Below are 11,909 nucleotides of genomic sequence, written 5' to 3' on the forward strand. Positions count from 1 at the left end.
TGACCCCTGCTCCAGCCTGGGCTCGCTCTCTCCCTCTCCCATCTACAGGCAGCATACTTGGCTGCAGCAGCAAAATTTGCACTTACCTGTCAGCTGTCTTCCTTCTCTGGCCGCTCTCCTCTTCACTTGCTCCGGCAGCTCCCTCGATCTTCTTTGATCTACACGAACTGCCGCTCGGCTCCTCCTCTCCAAGCTCCACCTCCTCGCCGGTGATTGGCCGCCTGTGTGCCTCTCCTGAGCTACAGTTCCGGTGGCCAATCAGCGGTGAGGAGGCGGAGCTGTTGAGTGATCCTGGAGGTGTGGCCAGGTGACAGGGGCAGCATATCATCCCGCCCACACATCGCCTGAGACAGAGGAGCCGTATCTCGGTTCCAAAGACCATCGGAAATATGTGTTTTCCGATGGTCTTAGGCGACCCCTGTGAAATGGCCGTTCGACCCCCAAAGGGGTCGCGACCCACAGGTTGAGAACCGCTGTTGTAGAGGTCTGTGCGTCCCTCCATGGATATGCCTCCCCAGACCACGACTGACCCACCACCAAAATGGCCATGCTGAACTATGTTACAGGCAGCATAATGTACTCCATGGCTCCTCCAGACAATTTCACATCTGTCACATGTGCTCAGGGGGAACCTGCTCTCATCTGTGAAAAGCACAGGGCGAAATGGTGGACCTGCCAATTATGGTGTTCAATGGCAAATGCCAAATGAGCTCTATGGTTCTGGACATTGAGCACAGGGCCCACTAGAGGACTTTGGGCCTTCAGGCCACCCTCATGAAGTCTGTTTCTGATTGTTTGGTCAAAGACATGAGTAGGGAAAAAAATGTCAGTGGTCTCCACCTGTAAAACTATTCCTGTTTTTGTGGTCGTCTCATTATTGCCCATCTAGTGCACCTGTACAAAGGATTTGATCTTGAACCCATGGCTGAGGCAAATCTGACCCTCTTTGCTATTTGTATCACTTAGTTTGTATATCCTCATGAGATATGATGGACTATCACAAAATAATAATAATCATCATATTAATAACAATATCTGATTTCAGATTCCGGTATCTCTATGCTCAGATCCCTGTTTACTTGGCAGCAGAAAAAAGTTTGGATCTTCAATTCATATATGCTGCTATGAGTGCATCCCGTGTCCGGAAGGAGAGATATCCAACATTTCTGGTAAAGTTTGTATTTGTTAGTAAATTATTTTTGGCCTGGTCAGAAGTAACCTCAGTACTTAAAGTGTTTGTCAGGGAAAAAAATATGAAGTATGTACCTGTAAAGTGTGCGCATTCCCTCATGTTTTATATATTTAAAGCTACTGCAAGTACAGAAAGATACCTGTTGGTCCTGCTAGAAATGTACTTAGCTCCTAATACTGTTGTAGACTGACAACACACAGGAGTTTGTGAAATGAAATGGTGTCAGCCCTGCCTAGTTTTATTTTGCTATTGTTACTTCTACTAATACTACTACATACAAGAACAAATTACCCCCCTTGGGATTTTAATGCAGCTAATAAAACATCACCATATATATTGATTAAAAATTATATATACTTTATTATACAAATTTTTTTTTAAAAGATTACATCCTAAAACCATTCTAATGGCTCTGATATACTGCTTTAATAATATAGTCCCTTGCAGGGTTACAACAATACAACATTCCCAAAAGCGGGAAGTGACACCATCAATAACTGTCCTATAATCTCCATTTTTATACTGACAAAGCATGAATAAAACAGTTGATATCTCTCTATCTATCCATTCAGTCTTATCTGACCCTTGGCGATTAGATGGACTGTCACTTGTAAGTGACTTTTTCCATGAATTCTCTTAGCAATTATTTTACAGGGTGGGTTGCCAGGTCTTTCCCCAACCCCCACCATACAGGAGATCCTGTGTAGCCAGGGATGAAACTAGGACAATTTAGACAGGAGCCAATTAACCTACCAGCATGTCTTTGGAGTGTGAGAGGAAACTGGAGTACCTGGAGGGTGCCCACGCAAGCACAGGGAGAACATGCAAACTCCATACAGGAGGCGTCATGGTCGGGAATTGAACCCATGACCCATTTACTGCAAGGCAGACGTGCTAACTACTAAGCCACTGTGCCGTCCAAACAGTTGATATACACTACTCAAAAAAAATTAAAGGAAGACGTTTTAATCAGAGTATAACATCTAGTCAATGAAACTCCTGGGATATGGATCTGGTCAGGTAAGTAGCAGAGGGGGGTGTTTATCAGTTTCAGCTGCTTTGGTGTTAATGAAAGGCACAACAGGTGCACTAGATGGGCAACAATGAGACAACCCCAAAACAGGAATGGTTTTACAGGTGGAGGTCACTGACATTTTTTTCCCTACTCATCTTTTTCTGACTGTTTTTCACTAGTTTTGCATTTGGCTAGGGTCAGTGTCACTACTGGTAGCATGAGATGATACCTGGACCCTACAGAGGTTGCACAGGCAGTCCAACTCCCCTGGGATGGTACATCAGTACGTGCCATTGCTAGAAGGTTTGCTGCGACTCCAAGCAGTCTCAAGAGCATAGAGGCAATTCCAGGAGACAGGCAGTTAGTCTAAGAGAGCTGGACAAGGCCATAGAAAACTCCTTAACCCATCAACAGGACCTGTATCTGCTCCTTGGTGCAAGGAGAAACAAGATGAGCCCTGCCAGAGCCCTACAAAATGACCTCCAGCAGGCCAATGGTGTGAATGTCTCCGACCAAACAATCAGAAACAAACTTCATGAGGGTGGCCTGAGGGTCCCACTTTCTCTAGTGGGCCCTGTGATCCTTGCCCAGCACCACATAGCTCAATTGGCATTTGCCATTGAACACCAAAATTGGCAGGTCCGCCACTGGTGCCCTGTACTTTTCACAGATGAGAGTATGTTCACCCTGAGCACATGTGACAGACGTGAAAGGGTCTGGAGAAGCCGTGGAGAATGTTATGCTGCCTGTAAATTGTTCAGCATGACCGTTTTGGTGGTGGATTAGTGATTGTCTGGGAAGGCATATCCATGGGGGGACGCACAGACTCTACAGGCTAGACAATGGCCCCCTGACTGCCATTAGGTATCGGGATGAAATCCTTAGACCCATTGTCATACCCTACACTGGTGCAGTGCGTCCTGGGTTCCTCCTGGTGCACGACAATGCCCAGCCTCATGTGGCAAGAGTATGGATTCAATTCCTGGAGGATGAAGGAATGGATACCACTGAATGGCCCCCATGCTCCCTTGGCCTAAATCCAATATAACACCTATGGGATATCATGTTTTGGTCTTTCTGCCACTGCCAGGTTGCACCTCAGACTGTCCAGGAGCTCAGCAATACCTTGGTCCAGTTCTTGGAGGAAAATCCCCAGGACAACATCTGTTGACATTGTCAGGCATGCATACAAACACGTGGGGGCCATACAAACTACTGAAGACCATTCTGAGTTGCTGCGATGAAATGTCAGCAAAATGGAATAACCTGTTGCATCATTTTTCACTTTGATTTTCAGGGTGTCTTTGAATTCAGTCCTCTGTAAGTTGATAATTTTCATTTTCATCAAACGATCCTTACATTCCTAACACATTACCCCGTCCATGTCAGTATAGATGTCCAGCATGATATTTTTCCCCATTGCAATCTGATGTGTTTTCAAAGTCTTCCTTTAATTTTTTTTTCAGCAGTGTAGTGACATAATTAATCTATCCCATCCAGTTCAACCAACAGAAAAAAAAGAAATAAAAATGATCAACAGGTATTTTTTTTTTTGCACTTTGTACAGATATAACAAATGTTTCCAGTTGTGTATTTAACAGACCAAAAGGTAACAAATATGTTCATTATCAGGGTTTTCTGACAATTTAAACTGAATCTCCATGATCACATTTCTGCCTATAACACAGTTCTGGTGCATTCCATATTTTGTCTTTTCACCCTTTATTGTGTCCTTATGGAACCAACAATGTTTTACCACTTCCCAGTAGGCACACTCAATATCTATCTATCTATCTATCTATCTATCTATCTATCTATCTATCTATCTATCTATCTATCTATCTATCTCTATATTAATTAATTAATCTTTTTAATTTGTTTTCTAAGCTCTGACCCCGATGCTCATTGTGTTTGTATTGTTCTTCCTGCAGACAGTGAAAACTGCATAAAATGTCCTGATGAAGAATGGCCAAATGAGAAGAAGGATCGGTGTGTTCCAAGAGTGGTGGAATTTCTCTCCTACACTGATGACACCATTGTTGCCATATTTTCCTCCATCTCCATTCTCTGTTGTCTTCTGACTGGTTTAATATTGGGGATATTTATACATTACCAGGACACCCCCATTGTTAAAGCCAATAACCGGAACCTGAGCTATCTTCTCCTGGTCTCCATCATGCTGAGCTTCCTCTGTGTCTTCTTGTTCCTCGGCCATCCAGTAGATGTGACCTGCATGCTGCGTGTCACCTCTTTTGGTGTCATCTTCTCAGTTGCCGTCTCTTCTCTACTTGCCAAAAGTATCATGGTGTGTATTGCTTTTAAAGCCACCAAACCTGGGAGTCCCTGGAGGAAATGGATGGGAGCCAAACTGCCCAATTGTATAATTTGTGTCTTCTCACTGGTCCAAGTCATAATCTGTGTCACTTGGTTGTCTATTTCTCCCCCCTTCCAGGATCAGGACACTCACTCTTATCAGGGGAAGATCATCATTCAGTGTAATGAGGGTTCAGTTATCGGCTTCTACTCTGTCCTGGGATATATGGGGCTTCTGGCAGCTGTGAGCTTCATTATAGCTTTTATAGCCAGGACATTACCGGACAGTTTTAATGAGGCCAAGTACATCACCTTCAGCATGCTGGTGTTCTGCAGTGTCTGGATTGCCATGATCCCGGCCTATCTGAGCACCAGAGGGAAATACATGGTGGCTGTGGAGGTCTTTGCTATAATGGCCTCAAGTTCTGGACTTCTTGGCTGTATATTCTTCCCAAAATGTTACATAATTCTGTTCAGACCTGACCTGAATACAAAAACAGTTATCCGCTAATATGTGGGTTACCAGTCGTTATAGCATTATCTCCATTATCTCCATTATTGTTCAGTTTAGTATTTTGCTAGTACATTGAGAATTAACACTGTTATATACAAACATTTAAATCTCTGGAATGAAGTAAGATGGTGGACAGTAGGCATCATTTTTGCTCTGGCCACCATTGGTATCAGGCACTTTGGGCTTGTTGGAAACCTTGTCCCTGCTGGGTGTAGTGGTTCCTCCCACCATCCATTACATCACTACATAACAATGTAGTCACTTAGTGAGGAGGAACCACAGTGACCAGAGGGGGGAATGTATTCAAAACATCCTAAAGTGTCAGATACCAGAGACACCCATCACTCTTCAAGAGAGGGAAGATTTCACTCACCACCTTCCAGAAAGATAAATATTATACATGTTCTTTCATAAGCTGACTTTAATGTAGTTTAGTTTGGTGTCAGGGTCACTGTAATTATATTGTATGTAGATGTATTTGTCTATATTAATAAATACATTTTGCTTGGTTTAATGTAAAAATCATTTTTAATATTAGGTAAAGTTGATGAGAGCGTGTTCTCAGGAAGATCACATTTAATGTGAAAGGTTTACTTCATTTTAAAGGACATTTTCATTATAGGACCTTGCCAGATCCTGATAGGAAAACTTCTAAAGTAAAAACAGATTCCAGGGGCACATTGATCAATCAGAGGTTTATTCTCAGAATCAGAATTACAACAACCAAGGAGCTTAATGTAGGACCCATAAGGTGGTATGTCTCCAAGCTCTAAGATCTCCTGGTCAGACATGTCAAAGAAAAAACTAAAAAAGATTAAGAAGTAATCATTAGAATTCAACACATTTTCCTCACTAGATTCAAGTACCCTCTTGTCCATCAGATGAGCACCATAGTTGTCCTGGGCAACCTCCGGCTCCAACACACAGAGCTCCCTGGAGGTTTCTAGGGACAGCTCTGAGGCCTCATATACTGTTTCTAGGGAAGATAGCATACCCTGTTTAGCGGTCACCCCACCTCATTCAATTCAGAACTTTGTTCAGCTGACACAGGTGTATACACAGCAGCAATATCATACTCATCAATAGACATCGCATCAACGGAATAATTTTTAACCCTTTCCTACCCACTACACAGGGCACTGCACTGAGGCAAGTCCTTTTTCACACAGATGGTGGGTCTCCCAGTTGGGGTCACTCCCATAGCAGTTTGGGCAATCACACAGTCCGTCTTTCACATGACTTTTCCATCAACACTCGGAAGCGTAACAGCTTTTGCCATCTTCATTTGAGTACGTTGACTTTCTTCTGCTGCACTTCTACTGGCCAACTCCCCCAGGTGGCCACAGGATGAAATTACAGCAGGCATCTCCCTCTCTTAACCACTTCCTGTCCACCCTATAGCAGTAATACTGCTACAGGGCAGCATGGGTGCGCAAAAATACATATATATACATGATTTGAGGCCCGGGGGACGCGTGCGTGTGACCCCGCTGACCCGTGGGTGCCGTGATTCGGTCCCCAAGGGATCAATCATCAGATTTAGGCCAGTGATGTTCAACATACAATGGATGATCAATCCCTGGCCTATCAGGGATCTTCCTGTACCTGTGTATAGGAAATGATGATATCTTCTCTCTCTGGGCACATTCCATTCGGCACATTCCGAGAAGAAAGACACAGTGAGTAAATCAGCACACTTGCACACAGTTAGAACACTGTCAGATCACATTTAACCTCTTGATCGCCCCCCCCAGTTAACCCCTTCACTGCCCTGTCAACAGTGTTATTAGTACAGTGTACAGATTTTTTTGCTAATCACTGTATTAGTGTAACCAAAGACTTGAGATAGCATTAGCGTCAGTTAGTGCCCCTCCCAGATAGCATCAAATTGCCCGTCATTACATCAGTCATCACATTTAACCCCTTGATTGCCAGGAACATGCTAAAATACACAACAAACCTCCATTGCTAGTATAGTGTCTGAATGGATCAATATCAAGATCAGAACTATACCAGCTTTCCCTGAAGAAGTCACCTGACAACGTGACATAACGTAGGATGCGAGCGTGGTGCCGTACTTCCGGCGCGGACGCTATCTTGCTGCACCCAATGTACCCATGTAAGTACACCTTTAGCATGAGGTTTTAATGCTTGATATATTCACATATATTGTGAGTGGGCATTTGGCTGTTCTGAATCTTTGAGAGTTAATTAAATACGGATTTACCCTATGGGAGGTTTCTTTTTATCTTTACCCTACCTGTGATGTGAGTTGGTGGTTTGCTGGAGGGGACCTGGCTATTCCTAGTGAGGGGGCTATCATCAACCTGAACAGGTGTCCATAATGCGAGGGAGCCTCAGCAGAGAGGATTCCTGGCTTTAAATAAAAAAAGCATTTTGGTCCTTTGAGGGTCGCTTCAAGGAGGTGAGGGGGCATTTAGCCACATACGGATTATTTCCATCAGTGGTCATGCACATCCACAATATCACTTGCACATAGAAGTGTTTGGAATATTTTGGTGTTTACGCACCTTTTTGGACTTGTTTTTTTCTTGTTTTTATGGACTATCTTATGTGATTTAAGTTGATGTGATTGTATTATTACATTTTTTTGCATTTGTTATACCTTTATGGCACTTGGCACTACTGTGGAAATTTGATCCCACATTTAGGGATCCACTTTATGTCACACTTTAGTATGTATATGGCTTAATTTAGCCATTATCTGTGGCCACGTTTGCATGAAAATATTGATCCCTTTCAGGGATTCACGTTTTTTATTTTTTACTATACTTTTGGTCCCATTTGGACAGTGGGTGTCACTGGTTCCTGGTCTCGATACCAGGTGAGATCACGTTTATCCTCTTTAGATCCCAGAGAGTCACACATTAGGATAGGGTCCTCAAAAATGCAGCGTTAGCGGGATCAGCCCTGGCATCTGCCAGTACCTGCGTATAGCCCCTACACTAACCCCCCTCCCCCCTCTTCCCCAGCCAGTGCAGTGTCAATAGACCACTGATAGAGTCACTTGATACATTGCACACAAAACCACAGTGTTTGCAGAATCAGGCCTGATCTCTGGTAGCACTTACAGGTACATTTTTTTTGTAGCAGTTCGAGCAGGCCCTGACAGCCAGGTGCTCTTTTTCCCGTAAGTCGCACTAGGTACCTATATAGTTAGTGGCCAAAATGTCCAACAAAAGGTACTCTACAGGATTTTGTGCATGTCAGGTGAGAGCGAAGGGGAAAACTCATTGACAAAATCCTCCTCAGAATATGAATCTTTGGACATCAGCGGCACCCTGACAGATAGCTCAGACGATGGAGAAGAGGTCCCTGCCAAGATCAAGCGTACCCGACCCCATTCCCAATTACTTGATGATTCTAAAATGCAGCAGAGTGCCAGTACTAGTGCCGTTCTACCTTTTGGTGAACTGGAGAGCACCAACAGCCTAGTACATCCTGGTCTTTCACATACCAGCACTGCAGTATCACTTGGTGACGTGGTGAGTTCCATAAGTGCAGTACAAACTGGTGCAGTGGCTAGCATATAGTTGCAAGAAAAAGTATGTGAACCCCTTGGGATTACGTGGAGTTTTGCATGAATTGGGCATAAAATGTACTCTGAACGTCATCTAAGTCACAACAATAGAAGAACACAGTCTGCTGAACATAATACTACACAAACATTAGATCTTGCCATGGTTTAATTGCACATAACATGTAAATAATACTCCTTTGGTGTGGACCCTGTATGCATAGATGTTCAAAGGGAGTAGGCTTCCCCAGGATCAATGAGGGTGACATGGTAGAAAAAAATTGTCGTATTTGAAGATAGATATATAAATGTTGAGATGGTAGAAGGGATTTTTTCTGGAGATCTGAGAATGAGTCACCGGGTGTACCAAGTGACGCAGTTGGGAAAGGTTTGCTGCGATCCAAGGGGACATCCGGGACATGGCCATATTATCCAGGAGATTGGGGTTGTAAAGGATATTGGTCAGTGGAGAAGAGTCAGAGACCAATGCAAATTTAGCCTTACACTTCTGCCAAACAGTCAGGAAAAAATGCATGGGACCAAGGAATAGATGACGAAAGGATGAGACGTCCACTGCCAAGGTCGACCAAAGGAGGGAGCAAGGATGGGCTGGAAATAACTGCAAAGATTCAATCTCAGTCCATATGTTGGAGATAATGCGTAGACCATGACATGAGAAAACAAAGATGAGTAGCAAAATAGTAGGTTACTATATCTGGTGCCCCTAAGCCCCCTCTAGAACGCAGAGAGAGTAGTACAGAACGTGCAATTCTATGCCGTTTGTTGTGCCAAATGAAATGCAGAAGGGATTTCTGGAGAGAATTAAGTTTTGATTGGGATGGGGAGGGTCGCAAAGAAATATAGAAGTTTGGGTAACAGTCACTTTTAGTACATTGATGCGTCCAAGGAAAGAAATGGGCAGGGAATCCCAGAATTTCAAAGAGTGGGAAATAGCTATAAATAGGGGGGGGAGATTAGCCTCTTATATGGAGTGGTAGGAGGGAGTAAGGTTAGTACCTAAATATTTTAAAGAGTGGGTGCACCACCGGTAAGGAAAGGACTCTTGAAGAGAAGATAGAACAACGGGTGGAATGTGTAGTGGGAGTGCCTCAGTTTTGGTTGTATTAACTTTGTAACCTGACAGGACCCCGAATTGTCGCAAGGACTTATGTAAAATCGGTAGGGAGGTGTGAGGACTCAAGAGTGTGAGGAGGATGTCATCTGCAAACAGGGATAGTTTGAACTCACGGGTATGGGATTGTATCCCACGTATATCTGGATTAGACCTGATGGCAATAGCTAATGGTTCCAAACAGAGAATGAACAATAAAGGAGAGAGTGAACAGCCCTGACGCCTACCATTTGACATCTGGAAGGGGGACGAAAGAAAGGAGGCTAATCTGACCTGCGAGAAGGGGGAAGAATAAAGAACCTTCAAAGCTGCCACAAATGGGCCCCGGAAGCCAAACTTCTCCAAGACCATAAACATATAGGGCCAACTTAGGCGGTCAAAAGCTTTTTGAGCATCTAAACTCAATAATATAGCAGGGATGGAAGATTGGTTAACCAGGTCAACCAGATCAATAGATCTCCTGGTGTTATCCTCAGCATGTCTGGCAGGCACAAAACCTACCTGATCCCTGTGTATGAGCTTGGAGATGAGTCTGGAATGCTTGTTGGCCAAGATCTTAGTGAAGATCTTGTAATCAGAGTTCAATAGGGCAATGGGGCAATAGTTGTCTACAATAGAGTGGTCCTTGTCAGGTTTGGGGATAACCGAAATATACGTGCGGGAGAACTCAGCCTGGGGTGTGACATCTTCGAAAAGATCTCGATAAAGAGAGAGGGGATGAGGGCCCAGGATACCAATGAAGGATTTATAGTAGGAATAGGGCAATCCGTCTGGTCACTGAGTTTTGCGGGAGGGGAGAAGTTTAACTGTGTCAAATAATTCCTCAGATGAGATGTCAGCATTAAGGGCAGCAATGTCCGAGGGTGATATTCTCGGTAGCGATAGGGGATCATAAAAACTATCAAAAGATGATTGTGTGAGGGGCGGATGAAGGTCTGGGGTCAAACACTTATAGAGATTCTAATAATATGAGCCAAAAAGGGAGACCATGACATGGGGGTCATAGGTAGGGTGTCCATTCGGTTGGATTAGATGATATGGCATCGTTGAGGCGGATTGTGCTTTAAGCCGATTGACTAAAATACAATGAGGTTTATTAGAAAATTTGCAGAATTTCTGTTTGACCCAAAGGAGGGATTGTGCAGACTTACTGGAATCAAGAACCTTGATTCGGCCACGAAGAAATGTCACCTTCTGGAGCTCAGAAATGGACGGTTTAGCTAATAGACGTCGTTAAGCAAGGGACAGTTGTCGAATAAGCGAAACCTTGGCACTCGCCGAGGACTTTTTTGGAAATATGGGCTTCCCACAGGGTCGAGGTAGAAGCTACAGAGCCAACATTGTGACTAAAATACATATCAAATCCTCTAGAAAGTTCATCCCTAAGATGTTCCATGGATAGAAAGGTCTCATTGAGGCGCCAGTGACATGTTTTCGACATAACGGTACGGAAGAAAAGGTTCAAAGTTAAAGAGGTGTGATCAGACCATGTAATAGGGTTGATTTAAGAGGCAACCAGGAGAGGAAGCAATGGGGTGGAGATAAAGAAATGATCCAAGCAGGAGAAACTACGATGGGGAGTGGAGTAGAAAGTAAACTGTTTATGGAGAGGGTGTCTAATCTGTCAGGTGTCAAAGAGATGATGCTCCCTTATCAATCTGCAAAAAGATTTTGAAGAGGAGCACTGCTGCTTCGAGAGTGTGGACATGAAAAGAACTTTCCTGTCTTTATGAGGGGAAAGAATTAAATTAAAATCACCCCCAACAATCACATGTGGAGTGGAAAAGGAACCTAAGTTGGCAAGTGTTTGGGAAAGAAATTGCAACTGACCTGTATTCGAGGCGTATACATTCAACAAAACAAGGGGAGTGTCACCAAGCATACATTGCAAAATAATGAAACAACCTCATTGGAGGAAACTACCCAAAGGGAGCAGTGTGTCCTAATCAGAATTGTCACCCCAGCCTTCCCAGAGGGATCAAAAGCCGAATAGGCTTGGGAAAAAAATCTTGAGGCAAAACGAAAGGAGCCAGTTGATTTGAAGTGGGTTTCCTGGACAAAAATAATGTCTGCTCCTGAGGATTGAAATGCCCTCAAAGCCATCCAACGTTTTTGGATGGAATTAAGGCCCTTGACATTGTATGATAAAAACCTTAAAGCCATCATAAAATAATAATGGATATAGCATGTGTATCAGAAGAAAAA

The 11,909-nt window shown here is 43.7% G+C and overlaps 1 pseudogene; it reads left to right on the forward strand.

Annotated features, from left to right (window-relative positions):
- Window positions 1-4,105: 4,105 nt before the first annotated feature.
- LOC149445848 (vomeronasal type-2 receptor 26-like) lies at window positions 4,106-5,486 on the forward strand (annotated as a pseudogene).
- Window positions 5,487-11,909: the final 6,423 nt, after the last annotated feature.

The sequence above is a fragment of the Staurois parvus genome, unplaced genomic scaffold, assembly GCF_062004578.1.
Source record: "Staurois parvus isolate SC_StPar_1 unplaced genomic scaffold, SC_StPar_1.0 ptg000706l, whole genome shotgun sequence".
In the NCBI taxonomy this organism is placed as follows: domain Eukaryota; kingdom Metazoa; phylum Chordata; class Amphibia; order Anura; family Ranidae; genus Staurois; species Staurois parvus.